Genomic DNA, 22,684 nt, shown 5'->3' with positions numbered 1-22,684 from the left:
CCACGGAAAGGAAATGTTAGCATAATAAAATCTGTTCTGATTATCTCTATTCACAGGTATCTGCGGCTCAAAACTATTGAAGTATATATGCTGAAATTGTTATATAAAGAGTAAATGTGATGATATCTTCAACAGATCCAAAAATAATTGCTAGAGTGAAATTGTTTGAATTAAAATATATTTAACCTCTTCTCACACAAACAAGACGGATATGGCTTTCACAGTTATCCAGGAGAAACAAAAGTGGGGTGTGATGGTTGCACAGATTTGCTCGCAGTGCCTGGTTTTCAGTATGGACTCTGCAACAACCATAAGGTAGGTTTTCTAGTTTGTAAACTCCAACACATGCTCTTTTACTCAAGTCTAGAACATTTCAATGCGATGTGAATCACTCTTTTAGGGTTACGTTTCTTTAAAGCTTAATATTTGCAACATGATTTTTGACAAATTCATTTTGCAATTTCAATAGGAAAGTTTACTTGACCATAGCGCCAAATTGATTTATTAAAAATCTATGGGTGAGGTACGTGCCTAAAGCTACATGCAATTAAACAAAACATTCTGTAGTATAAAAGAATGTCTGAACTTGGTTGTTATTTGTTTAAATACATTAGATTCAGGATTTTGTTTTAAACCAAAATTGTTAAGAAAATGATATATAGTCCAAAACTGCATGTAGTTCGGTTTTCATATAATCTGACACTCTCCATTTATATGTTTTTCATATACATCTCTTTGTTGCCTATTTCCCAAGGACATAGTTATTTGCAAACAGCCTCTTTCAGACTAGGAGTGTCTCGACTAAATACCATCCCATTACTACCATCAACGTCTCTTGAATCAAGAGCAGATATTGGAGATGTTAATTCCTCCATTTCCCCTGAAGATGAAGCATTCAAATGTAACAAGTTCGTTCTGCTATAGGACTGGTTTCCAACCAGTGCAACTAGTGTTGCTATTTCTTCGCCCAACTGAACTCCTCAGAGCAACATGGAGTGTAGATATGGAAAGGACCCCAATCTAACACCAACGTACATTTATATAGCACCTTTAACGTAGTAAAAAAATCCCAAGGCGCTTCGCAGGAGCGTTAAATAAAATTTGACATTGAGCCGCACAAGGAGATATTAGGACAGGTGACCAAAAGCTTGGTTAAAGAGGTAGGTTTTAAGGAGCGTCTAAAAGGAGAGAGGTGTAGAGAGGCAGAGAGGTTTAGGGATAGAATTCCAGAGCTTGGGGCATAGGCAGCTGAAAGCATGAAGGTGGATGGTGAAAAATCGGGGAAGCCATAATTGGAGGGGTGCAGTAATCTTGGAGGGTTGGAGGAAGTTAGAGAGAAAGGGAGGGGTGAGGCCATGGAAGGATTTGAAAACAAGGATGAACATTTTAAAATTGAAGCGTTGTCAGACTGGGAGCCAATGTAGGTCAGCGAGCAAAGGGGTGATGGGTGAGTGGGACTTGATGCCAGTTAGGATATGCATGTTATGTTGGGATAAATATGTCAAGAATAACGTGATAAATCAGCAGATAGACAGCACTTTCAAAATGGGGTAAATGTACCTTCTAGATTTATAGTTTACAACATTGGATTGTACATAGGATCATCAATATTCTGCATTCACTTCTCAACAACAAAGCATACCTGCAGTGAAAGGAAGGCTCACCTAGCTGTGCGAGTGCAAAACTCAAACTGCTCGTTTAACTGAATCTCTGTTCACACGAGGGTTTTAACTGGGAAACAGATTATAGGCAAGATGAAAACAAGAATCAACCTCAATCAAAAAATTACACACAATTGTAGAACATCCTTTTTTGGAGATTGCTTTGAAACCTGGATTTAATTTAGCAACTTGTAGCCCGTAGTATTCACAGAGTTCAGAAAAAAGTGGAACTGTTAAACAATTACTGACACTGAACTAAGTTGCCTATATTCGTCTATTATTTCTTGTGAAACACACACACACACACCAGCCTGCTCCCTTGACAAGTACCACAAGAGAACTTTATATGGCAGTTTGTTTTATGTTAAGTATTTATATAATAATTCAGCTCAACATGCCTCAGCCAGCTCTCGAAACTTTCCACTTAGAACCTTTTCCCTGCCTTTCCTCATACACTTAAGCTTTTCTTCTTCAAATATTTATCCATGTCCCTTTTAAAAGCTGTTATGAATTCTGCTTCCACCTCGCTTCTGGTTGCACATTCCATGTCCTAACAAGCAGCTGCAAAAAAACAAATTCTCCTGACCTCTCCCATCATCTTTTGGTGAATTTATGTCCTCTAGTTTTCCTCAGCTACCTCATTGAAAGCTCTCGTACTTTTTTAAATATATTGGTTTATGGGATGTGGGCATCACTGCCAGCAATTATTGCCCATCCCTAATTGCCCTTGAGCATCTCGGTCAGATTTTCTGTGTCATAGTGAAGAGCCCCAGTTTCTCTAATATATATATATATTGTCTTGGTCCAGTCACCGAGGAAAGGATGAGGTTGCTGCCTGCTTGGTCAATAGCATAAGTGAAGGTATCTATAGGGGTCCTATAGGAACATATTGATCCTTTGACATGTAATTAATGAGCTCCTTTCTTTCTAAAGCTGCTTCTATACTGGGCTTCATGGCATGTTAGTGCAATTGGCTTTTGACACGAGGGCCTCACACAACTAATGCCAACCCTTGAGTAAACAAGATTCACGAAGATAGGAAGATCCATTTTTTTTAAAAATAGTGTCTTCCTGGTAGCAAGCTTTAGCAAAATTGGCAAGTTTACTCTGGAGTTGTATTGAAGGCCAGAGCACAAAAGCCCCACTAAAGCAAATATAAAGCTAGCTTAAACTGGAAGTAAATGTTCCTATCTTCCTATAAATAAAAGTCAGAAAACTGACAAAAATAAATGCGATCCCATTAATCAGAAGATTATGTTACCAAAGAATGGATACGTGTGGATCAAACTATTTCTTTTTAAAAATTCAAACAGAAAAATGGGGCTTCTTCAAGCATATTTATTCTCTAAATCAGCTCTAGTTATTTTTTTTCTTTCCTTCTGCTTTAAGACTTTAATTACAACAATGCTGCATTTATTAAAGAAGCCACAGGGAAATGGTTTACACTGGCCAACAGGAAATGAAATGCTGTGGTGCTGAAATCTTACGCGGGGACCTCATTTCACTTTCTGACTGTTTTTATCTCATTTGGCAGGAATAGCTAAAGGACAAACTTTCTATTGATTTAAAGGCAGCAGCTAACAAACCAGCATCACAAAAATAAACATCGCTTAAGGGGTTGTCTTATGAGGAAAGGTTGAGCAGGTTGGGCCTGTACTCATTGGAGTTTAGAAGAACGAGAGGTGATCTTACCGAAACATACAATATTCTGAGGGGGCTTGACAGGGTAGATGCAGAGAGGATGTTTCCCCTCATGGGGGAATCTAGAACTAAGGGGCATAGTTTCAGAATAAGGGGTCGTCCATTTAAGAGAGAGATGAGGAGGAATTTCTTCTCTCAGATGGTCATGAATCTTTGGGATTCTCCACCCCAGAGAGCTGTGGAGGCTGGGTCATTGAATATATTCAAGGATGTGATAGACAGATTCTTGAACGATAAGGGAGTCAAGGGTTATGGGGAACAGGCAGGAAAGTGGAGTTGAGGTCAAGATCAGATCAGCCATGATCTTATTGAATGATGGCTTGAGGGGCCACATGGCCTTCTCCTACTTCTATTTCTTAAGTTCTAAAGGTGTGCTGGAAGAAATTCAGCCAAGGACACACAAAATACATGTATGAGATCGCACTGAAGGAGAGTATTCTGTTGAGGCATAAGACAGGAAGAAGAGACAGAGACAGTCAGTCAGTTGATGGGGGAGGAGGGGGGAGGGGGAGGGAAGAGAAGGGAGAGAAGTGGGGGGGGGGGGGGGGAGGGAGAAAAATTGGGGGGGGATGGAGGGAGAGAGGTTGGGGGGGGGGGGGTGGGGAGAAAGAAAAAAGGGGCAGCACCCCCGTAATCGATAGGTGAGAACTCTGGCTGCCGCGAACAAAACATGTGATTGCTGTCTGGCTTAAAGGCTCACAATGCAAAACGGACCATTCTCTATCAGACAGTGAGCAACACCACAGGAGATCCACCAGATAATTAGGAATGCATTGAAGTGAAGCATTAATAAAACGTACGTCAAGGATCATAAAACAAAATACTGCAGCAGCTGAAAATCTAAAATACAACCATAAAATGCTAGAATCACTCCACGGGTCAGGCAGCAACTGTGGAGAGAGGATGGTACGGTTAACATTTCAACTTGATGATCTTTTGTTGAAACTAGGCATGGTTCATCTGTAATATCTTCCGTTCTGACGAAAGGTCATTGACTTGAAATGTTAAACCTATCTTCTCTCCACTGATGCTGCCTGTCTTGCTGAGTTCTTCCAATGTTTTCTGTTTTGTGTACATCAAGGACTGTTGGTTTGTATGAATCCGGAAACTTGGTTCCTCCCTTAGTTCTATTCTTACCGATCCAATCACAGTCAGATCCGGTAATAGCTTCTCTTCTGGCCTCTGGATCATTACCTTCAAAGTCCTCTAAGGATCCATCATTGGCCCCCTCCTGTTCCTCGTCTAAGTGTCAGCGATGGCTCAGTTGGTAGCACACTCGCCACAGAGTCAGAAGGTTGTGGGTTCAAGTCCCACTTTAGGAACTTGCACACATAAAACTAGGCTGACACTCCAGTACTGAGGAAGTGCTGCACTGTCGGAGCTGCCGTCTTTCGGATGAGATGTTAGACCGAGGCCCCGTCTGCTCTCTCAGGTGGATTTAAAAGATCCTATGGCACTATTTCGAAGAGCAGGGAAGTTATCCCCGGTTTCCTGGGGCCAATATTTATCCCTCAATCAACAAAACAAAAAAAAAAGATTATCTGGTCATTATCACATTGCTGTGTGCAAATTGGCTGCCACGTTTCCCACATTACAACAGTGACTACACTCCGAAAGTACTTCATTGGCTGTAAAGCGCTTTGAGATGTCTGGTGGTTGTGAAAGGCGCTATATAAATGCAAGTCTTTCTTTGACATGCTAATCCTTGGTGACATCAACTGCAGAAACAAGGTCAGTTGCCACATGCGTGCTGACAACACTCCGTTTTACCACCCTGTGCCACCTCTCTCGACCACTCAACTGCCTCTGTGTTGTCTGACTACCAATATCTCTAATTTTGTTTGGCCCTGAGCTGCCCCGTTAAGAGGCTGCATGGGCCATTCAAAATATCGCGCGTGCGTGGTTTCTGTATTAAAAAGCCTGCTGCACGGGTTCCCTGGAGCACTGAGCAGCTGCACAGCTTAGAGAACATTGCTGACTACAAGTCCCACATCCAGTCTTGGATGAGCTGCTGTTTTATCCTGTTAAACATTGGGAAGACCAAAGTCATCGTCTTTCCCCATTACAAACTCCTTACCCTGGTCATCGATTCCATCCCCTTACCCACTCACTGCCTCGGGCTGAATCAGACTGCTCGCAAACTTAAGCGTCCTATTTGACCCCTAGCTGGCCTCTTGTGCAACATCTTCCCTCGCTTTGCCCCAACCTTGGGAGCCACTGCAAGGCCGCATGCTTTGGAGTTTGATCCCTCAACCTCTCCACCTCACTCTCCTACTTTACAACCCTTCTTAAAACCCACTTTAATGACTAAGCATGTGATCATCCCTCCTAATATCTCCTCCTTTAGCTTCCCATGCGTATTTTGATTATGCCCCTGCCAAGCACCTTGGGACATTTGTTGAAGGCACTATATAAATGCAAGTTGTTGCTGTTTTTGTGATGATGCTCATGAGTTGTGCGACTGGCACTATTTGATTTATTTTGCATAAACAACCGGTCTCCCAACCAGTATAAATCAGTTCTGACTGAAACAAGACAATTAATTATCTTTTTAAGATTCCATTGGTACCACAGTACCTAATGCGTAATTTCCAGAGATTTAGAAGGCTGAGGTTCATTTGAAGGGTTCTGGTGAAGTCAGATTGCAACTGAACACGTGGTTTACAAATGTCAGCACAACCCAGAGATGGAATTACAGCTTTTGACCGTAACCATAGCATGTGTTTTATATATATATATAAAACTGTATATCTAGTTTTGGTCAAGAAAGGTTAATAAAACTAAGCGCTATTTCATGTGTAGAGGCCTATTTGGGAACTCAATGAAATCAACTTCTCATTCTTTCAAAAAGGATGACACGTTTAATTGAATAGCTGGAACAAATCATGAATGATCAAATCCTGCAGGTAAGAAACAATGAAAGATTGGAAATGTAGTGATAAATGAATCAATGGTATTTACAATCAAACAGGTTACTTTGTTTATCACATTTCCAAAGCTGGAAAATATTTCAGCACTAAACTTTGGTACCTGTAACTAGAATTTTCCAACACTAGCAGACCACCGTATTAACTGTATTCTCTATGTTACAATATATAAGTAGAATCAGTGAAACCCATTTTGAGAACGGGCTTGCGAGGAATTTTACAGACAGCTGAAAACCTGCCGAAATGATGGTCAGTCTGGAGTGACGTTCGTGGGAGGCAATGGTCATGAAGCAGAATATCAGGTGACTACAGAAGTGAGGGTATTAAAGGTGGTTTACACAGCAATTATATATGTAGTTAGGGCACATCAGAGAGAAGTAACGTTTGGACACTTGATTTGGCAAGTTCAAAGAATATTGGTAAATAATTATTCAGGGCTAAGAAAGGCCACCAGGACCGGCCTTAGGGCACAATTTCCCAAAGAAAGGCAGTTCAACTTTACAATTCCGTGGCAACAGCAAGATAGCAAGCCACGAAGCTCAGTTATGAATGCCATAATAAACAGTAATACAGCATGAGAATATATAAAACCCATAACATTCACACTGCTGTTTTCTCCTCCTCCCATTATTGTAATTGTAAGCATGATTATCATGATTATCATGATTGTGCTAGAGCACAAAAGAGGCTAAGTAACGTTTGCAGGAGGAATAAAATGAATTAATGGTATCCTGCGGTACTGGATGGAGCAGTTATTTAATTTTTTTTTTAAAAAAGATGGTTAAAAAAAATCACTTTGTGACATCCGAATGAACAGTTCTGTACTGCAGAGTAAAGCAGTTACTGGACTGTGTAAGCACAGTAAGGTGAAACAATTTACAGTATTATGAATGGCCTAATCTATATGTTAATACTACTGGATCATATAACTCCTGCTTGAATAAGATAGGGGCACAGTTGGAGGGTTTCTATAGTTACCACCAATGGCAACTGTTCTGAAAGGTTGCTTGACTGACATTGCACATGCTGTTCAATTGGTGCCCAGCAATGCTTATGATATGAAGCGATGATAACGGCAGTTTCTCTTACATCTTTTCCCTCCTTCAGATACTTTAAATCACCTCTGTTCGTCATAGGCTATTATTCAGTCACCAGCTAATATAAGCTTAAAGCTTGACTGGTCTACAGCAGTTCTAAGAACTATTAAACACAGAGTGGAGGTAATTTGTCTCTCCAGAGCAAGAGGGGAAGAAAATAAATATTTTACAAAACAAATGAAGTTGTTTAGCGAGTCAGTTGGCACCATCTTCCAAACCTCCTGGTTGTCTCTTGTATGTCACTCACTGAGACACTGGGTAGCCAAACTGTTCTTATGTCAAAAATGCAGCGAATGAGGGTACAGGGCCCAGAAGAGCCAAGGGCCCAGGGGCACACATATCCACACTGCGATATGTGTGCGCACTAGGTCCGTGCAGCAGAGCAGGTCTCCAGTCGTCCTGGTTAATCCTTGCCACTGGATAAAGACCTAGCGCTGTCAAGCCCGTGTGGTGGCTAGTGTGCAACGGTCACCACACGTTAAACAAATCCACGCACAGGTATCTTCCACCCCCTCAACTGGAGTTCAGGACTGGAACATCGGGTCCTTCATTGAAACATCTGTGAACTCCCGCGGAAGCAAGTCATCCTCGTTCGAGGGACCGCCTATGATGCTGTCAAAAGCTGGTATAAGAAGACCAAAAAGCAGGAACAACAAAAATACATACAAATGTAATGGGAAATTGTTTTTTTTTAAAAAAAAAAGGGGCAAATCTGAGTTACATAAATAGTACTTGGATGTCTACTTGAAGTGCCATAACCTACAGGGCAATGGATCAAGAGCTGGAAAGTGGGATTAGGCTGGATAGCTCTTTGTCAGCCGGCGCGGATGGGCTGAAATGGGCTCCTTCCGTGATGTAAATTTCTAAGATTCTATATTGTCTTTTTTCAATTAAAACATTAATTCATCACATTGAAAAAGCAAACCGACTTTAGTCCTGTGTTTGATTAAGCTAGTTTGCACGTGTTTACCACAAGCCACTAGTTATTTAGAAATGGCCGTAACATTGTAAAATCTGCACTAATACAGAATTGATGAGGATTTTATCAAAAAGGCAAGGTCAAGGAGTAAGTTGCCCATCTGCTACAACAGATGGGTAACTACATGACAGTAGTTACTTTTTAATAACTGCAATCCCTAATGGCATTTCACACTGCCTAGTGGGAAAAAAGAAAGTGTAATTGTTTTTTAAAAAAAAGTACAAGAGTTATTAAAATATATAGAAGTATGAAAATAGGGATTGTTAATTTCTCTTTTGTTGGGAATGAACAATATAAAGGGTTATGGCAGCTTTGTATTACGACACACAACATTGTTGCATTAGACTTAGCTTTTAATCAATGCTTTCTGATGTTTCTAAAAACTACAAAACAATACTATTCTTTTCATCAACATACTAATCCTGTATCTTTAAAACCAACTGTTATTGCACAAAGCATTTACAAACCTCAAAAATACACGCAATGCAGCTAAGGACCTGCTCAGCAAATAGCTGCAAGTACAGTTAGGGTTTGCTTTGTGTTAACATCCCTAATATCAAATGGAATTGAAAATGTTGAACACAGTTGAAGTTTTACCTTCATTTCTACACGTATTTTAAATCTGCACGGCAGGTTTGTTTTTACAAATTAAGGAAACAAATTTTAGTTGCCAACATTTTTAGGAATCAAAACATTCATATTAAAAATAGACAGAGTTCTCCGCTCTCCTCCTTTTCTGATCAGCAGAAACCCAAGCAACACCAGAGATCAGCGCCATGTGTAAATCTCCATGGAAAAGCACATGACGAGCGGATCATGTTGTACAATGAATGGCCCTGAAATTCCGGCCTCCCCAGGTCTGTATGGACCCGGGAAGGCATCGGAAAAGCCGGTTTTCAGCGCGCAATGCGCATGCGCAGAAAACTGGCTTTTCCGATCGGTCAAGTTTCTGGTTTGTCAGATCCTCCACATCTCGGGGAGAAGGACATTCCCACGGCAGAGATTGGGCTATTTGCCCAACTCTCGTGCCTGATAAAAGTAGGCTATGCGCCTGCTTTTACCAGCGTAAGAGTTTAAAAACAGATCAAAAACAGATAAAAATAACATTTAAAAATACATTTGTTAATTTTATTTTAAACCATAATTATAACTTTAAAAAAATCAGCAATTTTTTTTTCCAAAAACATTTCTATCAACTTTAACTTCTATAATGTATTTATGGGAGGTGTTTTAAAAAAAAAATCTTTTATGTAGTGTTTGGGTGGTTGGGGGTGTTTCTCATTCATAGTAAGAGAGTTTCGGACTTACGAAACTCCTATTACTATGAATGAGAAAATACTTTACTGTGATTGGGTGTCCAGGCCCACGTGACTCCTGTGGACGTTCTAACGTGAATGCGTTCCGTTGCGCAAGAGGCAGCGGCCTCAGGACCGGGATCTCTGGTGAACGTTCAACCAAAAGGTAAGTGCGCATCTTCACTCCTATTTTTAGCTGAACACCCGCGGGATGAAGAAACCAGGATTTCTTTTAAAGCTGCATGATTTTTTTTTTTAAGTTTCATAACCAATCTTAGATGTGACTCAACAGCACTTTTATTCATGGAAGACAATGGAAGGAAGGAAGGATGAACTTACATTTATATAATGTCTTGTCATATCTCCTGGGACGTCCCAAAGCACTTCACAATGAAACAGTTTGAAGAGCAGTCACTGCATAAGCAAATGCATCAGCCATTTTGCATGCAATAAGCCCACAAAAAGCAATGAAATAAATGATCAATTAATCTATTTTTGATGGTGTGAGTTAAAGGAAAACATTGGTCAGGACTCAGAGCTCCCTGCTTTTCAAATAGCACCATGGGATGGTTAACATTCACATGAATAGACTGTTTAATGTATCATTGAAAGGATTACACTGGCAGTGCAGCACTCCCCAAGTATTGCACTAAATTATTCACATAGAAATGATACTGACAGTAATATGAAAAGGCAGAAATGTGGAAATTGTTTTACATCTTCATCGCAGGCAGTTCCTCGGAATCGAGGAAGACTTGCTTCCACTCTTAGCATAAGTTCTTAGGTGGCTGTACAGTCCAATACGAGAACCACAGTCTCTGTCACAGGTGGGACAGATAGTCGTTGAGTGGAAGGGTGGGCAGGGAGCCTGGTTTGCCGCACGCTCCTTCCGCTGCCTGCGCTTGATTTCTGCATGCTCTTGGCAATGATACTCGAGGAGCTCAGCGCCCTCCCGAATGCACTCCCTCCACTTAAGGCGGTCTATGGCCAGGGACTCTCAGGGACTCTAAAGTATGTCGCACTTTATCAGGGAGGCTTTGAGAGTGTACTTGCAATGTTTCTTCTGCACACTTTTGGCTCGTTTGCCGTGGACGAGTTCCGAGTAGAGCGCTTGCTTTGGCAGTCTCGTGTCTGGCATGCGAACTATGTGACCTGCCCAGCGGAGCTGATCGAGTGTGGTCAGTGCTTCAATGCTGGGGATGTTGGCCTGGATGAGGATGCTAATGTTTGTGCGCCTGTCCTCCCAGGGGCTATGGAGGATCTTGCGGAGACATCGCTGGTGGTATTTCTCCAGTGACTTGAGGTGTCTGCTGTACATGGTCTACATCTCTGAGCCATATAGGAGGGCGGGTCTTACTATGGACCTGTAGACCATGAGCTTGGTGACAGTTTTGAGGGACTGATCTTCAAACACTCTTTTCCTCAGGGGGCTGACGGCTGCACTGGCGCACTGGAGGCGATGTTGGATTTAGTCATCAATGCCTGCTCTTGTTGATAGGAGGTTCCCGAGATAGGGGGAAGTGGTCCACGTTGTCCAGGGCCACGCCGTGGATCTTGATGTCTGGGGGGCAGTGCTGTGCGGCAAGGACAGGGCAGTGGAGGACCTTTGTCTTACTAATGTTTAGCGTAAGGCCTATGCTTTTATACGCCTCGGTAAATAAGTTGACTATGTCCTGGAGTTCAGCCTCTGTGTGCACAGATGCAGGCGTCGTCCGCGTACTGTAGCTCGACGACAGAGGTTGGAGTGGTCTTGGACCTGGCCTGGAGACGGCAAAGATGGAACAGCTTCCCACTGGTTCTGTAGTTTAGCTCCACTCCAGCGGGGAGCTTATCAATTGTGAGGTAGAGCATGGCAGCGAGGAAGATTGAGAAGAGGGTTGGGGCGATGACGGAGCCCTGCTTGTCCCCGGTCCGGACGTGAATTGGGTCTGTGATGGATCCATTGGCAAGGATCACGGCTTGCATGTCATTCTGGTGCAGGCGGGGGGATGGTGACGTATTTTTGGGTGCATCCGAAACTGGGGAGGACGCTCCATAGACCCTCGCAGTTGACAGTGTCAAAGGCCTTTGTAAGGTCGAAGGCGGCCATCTACAAGGACTGGCGCTGTCGCAGTGCGGATTTCGTCCCCTCCGGGGCACAATGGACGTGATTTTTGCAGCACGACAGCTGCAGGGAAAATTGCAGGGAACAGCGCCAGCCCCTTGTTTACAATAAAGATGACAAATGGCAAAGACTATAGGTTGGATATTTTGGATCTTGTACTCAGAGACCATACTTGATGAATCTGCAGGATATCTGGCACCTCGGCCCCTCCCAATGGGTTGCTTAAAGACAAGTGGTGCATATGGAGTAAAAGAAAACAGTTTGGGTTTTTATGAATGCTGAAAATAGTTTTTCAATATTTCTCAGGAGTGTGATGGATGGGTGCAGCAGCAGCAACACTCAAGAAGCTCGACAACATCCAGGACAAAGCAGTCCGCTTGATCGGCAGCCCATCCACCACCTAATCATCCATTCCCTCCACCACTGGCCCATTGTTGCTGCAGTGTGTACTGTCTGCAGCAATTCGCCAAGGCTTGTTCGACAGCACCGACCAAACCTGTAGCCTCCGCCACCTTGAAGGACAAGGGCAGCAGGCACATGGGAACACCCAAGATCCCTTCCAAGTCACACACCATCCCAACGTGGACATATATTGCCGTTCCTTCATCGTCACTGGGGCAAAATGCTGGAACTTCACTGGAACAGCGCTGTGGGAGTACCCTCACCACACGGACTGCAGTGGTTCATGCAGGTTACTCACCACCACCTTCTCAAAGGCAACTCGGGGTGGGGCAATAAATGCGGATCTTGCTAGTGACGGCTCATATGCCGAGAATTATCTTTTTTTTTTAAATTAGACTTTCCGCTGAGGAAGAAGTGGCAGACAAAAAGCAAGGGAGGGCAAACACAATCTGGAGGCACAGAATAGAACACGTGAATAAATGGAAGAATATTGCAGCACCGAATCCCTGTTTGACAGCTGGCAAAATGAACATTGTGCTGTACAAGGAAGGTTTGTTACCTTGTTTGCTACTGCTGGGTAACCTCCCCACAAGGCACTAGATGTCATCTCGGCTTAATGCGGTGTACAGGTCCCTGCAGGACCTGGGAACAGATTTGGGGGAAGATGACATATTGTACAAGTAACATTACCTAACAGCACCATGTAGCAGATAGACGGGCCAAGACCACATGCCGCAAAGTGTTACTGGTCCACATTTATTGCTTGCCCGTACCAAACCCTCAATCAACCTTATAACTCTTTCAATACATGCATGTATTCAAGCTGCAATTTACAATTGAAAGCTTTCGCACACTAACCGTTTCCACGGGCGTCATAGAGCAAATTACTGCCACACAACTGAGCTAGATGATCACATACTGGTAACTAGTATAGGTTAATACATCTGTCACAATGTATGTGCTTCTGCAACTGACAATATCTCAGGAATATTTCTCTGCTTCCACAATAAGATGGCACATAAGGGATAATTTTACAAGTAGGTACTGGCAATGGGGAACTTTACCTGCCAATAATAAAAAGAAAGACTTGCATTTATATAGCGCCTTTCGCGGCTACCGGATGTCTCAAAGTGCTTTACAGCCAATTAAGTATTTTTGGAGAGTAGTCATTATTGTAATGTGGAACTGCGGCAGCCAATTTGCGCACAGCAAGCTCCCACAAACAGCAACAGATAATCTGTTTTAGTGATGTCGATTGAGGGATAAATATTGGCCTGGACACTGGGGATAACTCCCTTGCTTTTCTTTGAAACAGTGCCGCGGGATCTTTTACGTTCACCAGAGAGAGCATACGGGGCCTTGGTTTAACGTCTCTTCCGAAAGACGGCAACTCTGACAGTGCAGCGCTCCCTCAGTACTGCACTGGAGTGTCATCCTAGATTTTTGTGCTCAAGACTTGAACCACAACCTTCTGACTCAGAGGCGAGTGTGCTACCCACTGAGCCACAGCTGACACAATACATATAAGAAACCTTTATTTCAATGACAGTTTAGAGCAATGTGCTCGCGATTTTCTATCTAAAAAAGAGAGAGTTGACTAGATCATTTGGTCCAGTAAACAACTTGATAAAGAGATACCATGTTTGTAAGACACGAAGACATTCATTATAACAGCATTAGCATTTCCTGGCAATCACAGGAACGAGGTGTCTCATTAACCTGGAGTGCTTCCATTGCATCTTTATTCTGGTTTCGATTGACAGTTCTGTAGCCAGAAGCTCCCTCAACACACGAAAGAATGGATAGGGAAAGACTGGCAGGTTCATGGAGCCTGTCCAAAGCAGTCAGGACGCAACGAAGCATCATGACTCCAAGTGCATCCTTCCAGTTGTAGACATGCAATCTCCTGCGAGGCGCAAAAAGGAGATTTACAAATCCTGTGTTTTTGCATACATCTTCCCGATGTGTAAATGTACAGATATTCTCCAAGTGGACTCATCCTTTGTGATACCGTACTCGCAGCTTTTGATCATGAAAGCCCATTTAACTTGCAAGGTTTGTCCTGATGTTAATATTTAAGTTATTTTTGCTCGGTTTATTCTTTAACTTGGCTACATTTCAGAATTTGTTTACAATTTAACTTGATTACCTGTGCTGTACGCACAGGATACTGTATGAATACTTGCAATATCTGTTCACCTAGAAACTGTGTAAAAGTACGCAAATGTAAGATAGGCAATATGTTCGTTTCAGATCAAATCAGCAGTTTCAACTTAATGCAGCAGGCTAGGGTAGGGGGTGAAGAGGGAGATATGTACACAGGAAGGATCATATAGAAAGAATACCAGGCACTCCTAAATGAGCTATTTTAAGAAAGACTTGCACTTATATAGTGTCTTTCACGGCCACTGAACGTCTCAAAGTGCTTTACAGCCAATCAAGTACTTCTGAAATGTAGTAATGTGGGAAACGCGGCAGCCAACTTGGGCACAGCAAGCTCCCACAAACAGCAATGTGATAATGACAAGATAATCTGTTTTTTAAAAAATGTAGATTGAGGGATAAATATTGGCTAGGACACCGGAGATAGCTCCCTTGCTCTTCTTCGAAATAGTGCCATGGGATCTTTTATGTTCACCTGAGAAGGCAGACAGGGCCTCGGTTTAACGTCTCATCTGAAAGATGGCACCTCCGACAGTGCAGCACTCCCTCAGCACTGCACTGGGAGTGTCAGCCTGGATTTGTGCGCTCAAGTCCTTGGAGTGGGACTTGAACCCACAACCTTCTCTGACCCAGGAGGGTGCTACCCACTGAACCATAGCTGATACTTTTTAAGCTGACACAGTTTTAAAGTACCGATAGGAAATATTTGCTGGTACAAAATGTAACTGTTGCGTCTGTACCCATTTAAAAAAATGTGGGTTGTTTTCAGTTCGGTTTTGAGGCACATGTGGCCCTCGAGGATTTATATTGGGACCTGAATACATTGTCTAGGTTTTCTGCCCAGGAAAGGGTTATTACACTTAACAAACATTTCGCTTGTCTACTTTATCTTTTTAATGGACGTGTTCCATTGTTGCGTAAGAGTTTATATGGCGTTAATTTGCAAATTACCCAACATGCCCAATAGGCTTTGATACAGTATGTTCCACGACTGTAAACTTCATAAGGCATTTTTAAACACGCCCCACCATCTCCCGTCAACCATGTATTTTCTACACTGCTACAGACTTGCTCAATGCTTATAATGACCTTGACAAAATTCTGGAAAAATAATCTCTGGACCTCCAGCTCTGAGCTATTTTTGAACTGGCTTTGAATAATTGTCACACAATATGAGTTTCTTGATTAATTGCTTGAGATAAGGCCTACTTTCCTCACTGGCCTCCAGTGGTTCTCTTACTTCCCACAATCACTTTTTTTCCCTCCTAGTTTGCAAGCACAGAGGGGATGCGCAGAGAAGGAAAACTCACAGATGCCAGAAACAGCAAAATGTATTACAGAAGGATTAGCCAGCAGACAATGACAAAAAAGGATTAACTCTTCCAATGCCATTAACGCTAATAACAGGTAATTATTTAGCTACATGCTAAAGGGTCATTGAGTGATTAGCAATATTTTCACAGAACACATGGCAGCCTCTCCACTGTCTGTGCCTCCTCTTTTACACGATAGTATACCCGCATGTAACTTTAGAATGAATGAAAGAATATGCGATCGTCTATAATTTGATGGAAACGTTTCTTTAAATTATGACTCACAATTTTTGTAATCACGACTAAGTGTACTCTACAAATACAAAACCTTTTTTTCCAACCTGTTATGAAGTGAAGGTATGTACAACTAGCACATCTATGAAAATACTGCCTGGACTGTTTTGTCTCAGTGTAAATACCAAAGCAATTAGCAGAGTTCAAATTATAAACTGGCAATATTGGGCTTTGGTGAGCCAAAAGAAAAATGGGCCTCCATCCAAAATGTTAATTTTTTTCATTATTTTGGTACTACAAGGTAGGTTGCTTCATTTTAATTTCCTTTAACCTACTTTATCTTTTTCTGTCTTCCTCTTATTTTGCCTTTCGCTCTGCCTTTTCCTTTTACAATTCCTTCGGCTTATTTTCATCCTTTCCACCGATCTCGTTTTAACTTCTGCTGAATAACAAACCTCCACACACAGGCCCCAAGTTTCCACATGATTTGCTCCTGATTTTTAGGAGCAACTGGTGTAGAACGGAGTATCTTAGAAATCGGAATTCTCCACATTTAGTTTTCTGCAGTTCTAGTCAGGTAGAACAGTTTCACTTTTGGAACGGAATTTTTTTTCAAAAGGGGGCGTGTCCGGCCACTGACGCCTGATTTGAAAGTTTCCACAGTGAAAACGTACTCCAAACTAACTTAGAATGGAGCAAGTGAAGATTTTTGTACGCTTGAAAAAACCTTGTCTACACTTTAAAAAATCAGACGCAGGTTACAAATTAGGGAACGAGGTGGGGGGGGGGGGGGGGGGAAGGGAAGTCATTAAATTCTACAATGAATCCTTAGTTATACTTATACAAATATTATACAAATAAATCCAACCTGAATAAAAATTTATAAGCAAAGAAAAGATTAAATAAACCATGTTCCTATCTGTGTGAAAGTGCTTCAGGCAGGCCTTTCAGGCAATGGTGTGGCGTCAATGTCTCGGCGGCAGGGACAGGCAGCAAGCAGCCTTCGAGCTGAGTTGCGGTGCTTGAGGCAGGCCTTCATTCCCCACGAAGATGCAGCACCTGGACGGATTGAGGCCATTCGGCCATGGGATTGCAGCGGCATCAGTGGCTGGTCGGGAGTAGCAGCAGCCTTCGAGCTGTGAGGGAGACTGACTGAGGCCATTTGGACAGGGAGAGGCAGCCACATCGACATCTTTATATTTAAATTTGCAGAATGGGTGCACCACATATTATGCAATGGTTTGCTTCCTCATGCAAGAAATTCTTTGTTCTTGGTGGACGCTGATCCATTGCAAAGTTGAATTGGCACTTTTATTTCTTCAAACACAGTCCTTAATTTGCAGGCACCGGTTCTGCAAGTTTAGCAGTGAAAAGCTGAACTCATTGATTTCAGCAGGTGATTTATTCAGCAGTGTTGCTAAAAGCACTCCCTCACACACAGAAATATCAAGAAAATTAAAATACAAGCCTTTGCAGGGGTCCAAGAAACAAATCTTCACTTTTTCTGCAGCACTTTTAAAAATGCTCGAGTGCCAATGTTTACTTCAGACTGCGCATGCGCGAACACTCCAACGTGCACGCACAGGGTTGCCGGCACCAAAAAGCCTCATTTAAATTGTACCCGCCCCCTCCTACTTACAAAATCGGTGCAAGTGGTCGGCTCCACCCCGTGCGCCGCGCCAAGCAGACATCGAGCTCAAAGGAGCTCGAGAATACCGCGTTTTTTTTCCGGTGCTGTTTTCGGCGCAAAAAACAGGCACCCAGCTCTGAGGTGCACCTTTTTCGCCGCTTGTGGAAACTTGGGGCCATAGTTGGGCAACGAGCTCGTCGCGCTAGCTAATTTAGTAAAATCTTGTATTTTGAGAACTAAGGGCCCTGAAATAGAGAGCCACTTTTCTCACGTATGCTTTAACCTGGCAATGAATTTTTTCTGCCTTCCTTTGAATAAAATAAGGTGAAAGTAGGTCGGAAACAAAAGCACTTTTCCAGTTTTAGTTAACTTGAGGTGCAGCGCTCAAGTCAGGTCCAAGGCTTTATCAGATCCCAAACTTTATTTTCCCTGTTCTTTTTCCATACACCTCCCATGCAATTCTATTAGCTATGGCTCAGTGGGTAGCACACCCGCCTCTGAGTCAGAAGGTTGTGGGTTCAAGTCCAACTCCAAGAACTTGAGCACATAAATCTAGGCTGACACTCCAGTGTCGTGTTGAGGGAGTGCTGCACTCTCGGAGGTGCCATCTTTCGGATGAGAGGTTAAACTGAGGCCCCGTCGGCCCGCTCGGGTAGGCGTAAAAGATCCCACGGCACTTTTTCGAAGAGCAGCAGGGGAAGTTATGCCCGGTGTCCTGGCAATATTTATCCCTCAATCAACACAACAAAAAAAACAGATTATCTGGTCATTATCACATTGCTATTTGTGGGAGCTTGCTGTGCGCAAAGGCTGCCGCATTTCCCACATTACAACAGTGACTGCATTACAAAAGTACTTCATTGGCTGTAAAGCACTTTGAGACGGCCGGTGATCGTGAAAGGCGCTCCAGAAATGCAAGTCTTTCTTTTCTTTTTCTTATGTTCCCAATCTACAGGCTTCAAAGCTACCACCAAAACAATGTTAGCGCCTCAGGCAAACACTGTAAAAATTGAAATGTTTAATCCCGCAGTCTTGAAAACAGCAATTATCAAAACAAATAAAACTCCTTGCTTCTGGTTCTGTGGCCAACATTGTTTTAAGTGTTTTCCCTCTTTTTTGAACTAATGTCTTCTTTTTCACCATTACAATATTTTCATTGATGTCGTGCATCCATTCATTTCATCATTCCAAGTTCTTTTTCAATGTTTCACATTATATGATCTCTTTGCTTCTTTGATCCTGCAGCAGTGCAGAGCCTTTCTGGACATTAGTAACAATAGCAGGAGAGCATTTAGTTTGTTCTCAGACAAACCATATGCAGGGAGGGTGAGTGGAATGCAATGGGAAGGGAAAGGAGAAAAACAATTCTTCATTTATATTATACAGAAATTTATAACAACCTGAACTAGTTTCAATCACCAAGATGGGTCGGAGAGAAATTTCTCAGATTTTTTCCCCTCAAATTGGCCTGTGGTTTTTAAATCTGGTTTTTCACCTCTCCCAGGAGATCACGGTTTCGTGTGGCGTAGAGTGTATATATTGTGATACACAAGGTAGCGGAATTGTGTGGGACAGGCTGGATGGACCAGAGGTTCTTTACCTGTCCGTCATTGTTTGTATGTTCGTAATAACTTACCTAACAATTGTGATAATAATAGGTGAAGCCTTTGTATCCCCAGGTTTAAAATCTAAGAAAAATAACAAGATCACTGGTTTCTGGCACCAGAAATAAAAACAGCCGTGTGCTCGTTCTCTCTCTCGCTTTATATGAAGCACCTTGGGATTTTTTGCAACATTAAAGGTGCCATAAAAGTGAACATGAATTTGCAGGACAAATGTTATCACAAAAATATAGTAATTTCTAAGTCTTATCGCTGAAGTCTAAACGGTGTAGAGTTTGCAGCATAGTTACTCCAATGGCAGATAAATTTCAGCGAGTAACCTGTTAAGAGGTGCAGGACACCACCAAAGTTGAAAATAACTAGCACACTGCGCCTTCCCTACTCATCCTCCTTCACCTCTATGCAATGTTCCAGTCGACCATTCCATCCTTCACCGCCTCTCCTCTGTGGTCTACCTTGAGGCAGCACCCGAGCATTGTTCCACTCCTACCTGTCCCAGCACAGGCAGAACATCTACAATGGCTTTTCATCCCACCCCCATTTAACACTTGTGGTGTACCCCTGGACTCCATCCTTGCTCCCCCCTTCTTCTCCTTATCTACATGTTGCACCTTGTCAGCATCATTTGTATGGATGGGTCGGTTTTTGTGTATATTGGTGGCTCCTAGTTTTGTCACTCTATCGTCACTCTCGACTCCTCAACCATCACTATCCAACTGGTTAGCTGACCTGAAGTTCTCAATGAGAAAAAATTGTTTTCAGGTCAACATTAGAGAGATCAAATCCATCAGATCCAATAAAAAACAGGGCAGTTCGGCACTTTCTCTTTCTCTGCCAGCACCCTCAGACTGAAATGAGCTTTAAACCCCACATCTCTGCCACTACCGGGCACGCTATCTTCGCCTCCACAACAGTGCCGCTCCGGCACCCAAGTGTCAGCTCGGCTCAGTAGTAGCACTTCTGCCTCCGAGGGAAGAAGCCATGATTCAAGCCCCAGTCCAGAGCTTGAGTACAGAATCTAGGCTGACACGTGCAGTATTGAATGACTGCTGCATTGGTGGAGATGTTGTCTTTTTGTGACAAAACATTAAACGTTTGCCTGTTCAGATGTATGTAAAAGATCCCATGACATTAGTTGAAGAGCAGGGAATTCTCCATGTGCACTCACCAATTATCCCTCAATAAACAACTGTGGAAACAGATTAGCTGGTTATTAATCTCGTGGGTAATTGTGGGATCTTGCTGTACACAAATTGGCTGCCGTGTTTTTCTACAAAAAATAATTACTTCAAAAGTAACTCATTGGCTGTGAAGCACTTTGGGACGTCCCAAGGAAGTGAACGATGCTACATAAATACTAGATCTCCCTACCTCACCGCCACTGTTGCTGAAATACTTTGTTGTGTATCTGTAAAGCATGCACTCCCATGTTCCACCACCAGGGAATGCATCCCCTAAAGTCCCAGGGGATCCCAGCATCCCTTGGGAGCACTATATTTAAGCCGGCCCCTAAGGCCTGTTACTTACTCTGGAGTGTCTTAATAAAGACTGAGGTCACTGTTACTTTAACCTCCCTGTGTGCAGTCTCATCTATGTTAGGAACACAATAACTGGCGACGAGTATACGAATCCAACGCAAAGATGCAGCAAACTGTGGGCATCCTGGAGAATTCTCGGAGGGGGAGGACTGGGAAGCCTATGTTGAACGGCTAGACCAGTACTTTGTAGCCAACGAGCCGGACGGAGAAGGAAGCGCTGCAAAAAGGAGAACGGTCCTCCTCACTGTCTGCGGGGCACCGACCTACAGCCTCATGAAGAATCTTCTGGCTCCGATGAAACCCACAGATAAGTCGTATGAGGAGCTGTGTACACTGGTTCGGGAGCATCTTAACCCGAGGGAGAGCATGCTGATGGCAGGTGTAGAACCGATACCTCACCAACGATCTGAAGGTCAGGAAGTGGTGAGCTACGTCGCTGAGCTAAGGCGACTTGCAGGACAATGTGAGTTTGATGGCTACCTGGAGCAAATGCTCAAGACACTTTTTTGTACTGGGCATCGGCCACGAGACCATCCTACGAAAACTTTTCACTGTTTGCGAGCAGAAATGTACAGGGCAGAAACCACAAGTCTGCAACTGCCAGCAGGCCTCAGGTGACCCAGATGTCCGCAACAAAGCATGAATGCAAGGCAATTCACACCTTGTTGACGTTGTGGAGACTTCCATTCAGCCTATTCATGCCGCTTCAAAGGGTGTGTTTGCAAGAGCTGTGGAACAATGGGGCACCTCCAATGAGCTTGCAGACGAGCTGCAAGCTCTGCAAAACCTGTTAACCATCATGTGGCAGAGGAAGATCGGTCCATGGTGGATCAAAGCAATTTCGAGCCTCAGAGAGAGGACGCAGATGCTGAAGTACGAGGGGTGCACACATTTTCGACGAAATGTCCACCTATAATGCAAAATGTAAAATTGAATGGCTTACCCGTAGCCATGGAACTGGACACTGGCGCTAGCCAATCCACCATGAGTAAAAAGATGTTTGAGAGACTGTGGTGCAATAAGGCACTCAGACCATCCCTGAGCCCCAACCACACGAAACTGAGAACGTACACCAAAGAGTTGATCACTGTCCTGGACAGCGCCATGGTCAAGGTCATCTACGAGGGCACGTGCACGAACTGCCACTCTGGATTGTCCCGGGCGATGTCCCTACATTGCTTGGAAGGAGCTGGCTGGGCAAAATCCGCTGGAACTGGGATGACCTCCGAGCGCTATCACATGTCGATGAGGCCTCATGTATCCAGGTTCTTAACAAATTTCCTTCCCTTTTTGAGGCAGGCATTGGAAACTTTTCTGGGGCGAAGGTGCGGATCCACTTGGTCCCAGAGGCACGACCCATTCACCACAAGGCGCGAGCGGTACTTCACATGATGAAGGAGAGAGTGGAAATCGAGCTGGACAGGCTGCAACGCGAGGGCATCATCTCCCCAGTGGAATTCAGCGAGTGGGCAGGCCGATTGTTCCAGTACTCAATGGTGATGGCACAGTCAGGATTTGCGGCGATTATAAAGTAACCATTAATCGTTTCTCGTGACAGGACCAATACCCGCTACCTAAGGCAGACGACCTATTTGCGACGCTGGCAGGACCTGACTTCGGTCTACATGATGCAGGAGCTGGAGGAGTCTTCAAAGGGCCTCACCTGCATCAACACGCACAAGGGACTGTTCATCTACAACAAATGCCCATTTGGAATTCGGTCGGCTGCAGCGATCTTCCAGAGAAACATGGAGAGCCTACTCAAGTCGGTACCACGGACGGTGGTTTTTCAGGACGACATATTGGTCATGGGTCGGGACACTGGCGAGCACCTACAAAACCTGGAGGAGGTCCTCCAGCGATAGGATCGCGTAGGGCTGCGGCTGAAGAGGTCAAAATGCGCCTTCATGGCAGCAGAAGTGGAGTTTTTGGGGAGAAAGATCGCAGCAGACGGCATTCTGCCCACAGATGCCAAGACAGAGGCTATCAGGCCACAGAACGTCACGGAGCTGCGGTCG

At 43.6% G+C, this 22,684-nt stretch overlaps 1 protein-coding gene across 2 annotated transcripts in view; it reads right to left on the bottom strand.

Moving 5' to 3' along the window:
• The window catches only part of taf3 (TAF3 RNA polymerase II, TATA box binding protein (TBP)-associated facto), a 207,599-nt gene that overhangs the window by 55,297 nt on the left and 129,618 nt on the right, over positions 1–22,684 (bottom strand). The gene's annotated exons all lie outside the window — the stretch shown is intronic.

This window comes from Pristiophorus japonicus, chromosome 13, assembly GCF_044704955.1.
Source record: "Pristiophorus japonicus isolate sPriJap1 chromosome 13, sPriJap1.hap1, whole genome shotgun sequence".
In the NCBI taxonomy this organism is placed as follows: domain Eukaryota; kingdom Metazoa; phylum Chordata; class Chondrichthyes; family Pristiophoridae; genus Pristiophorus; species Pristiophorus japonicus.
This window is presented reverse-complemented; position numbering and strand designations above follow the sequence as displayed.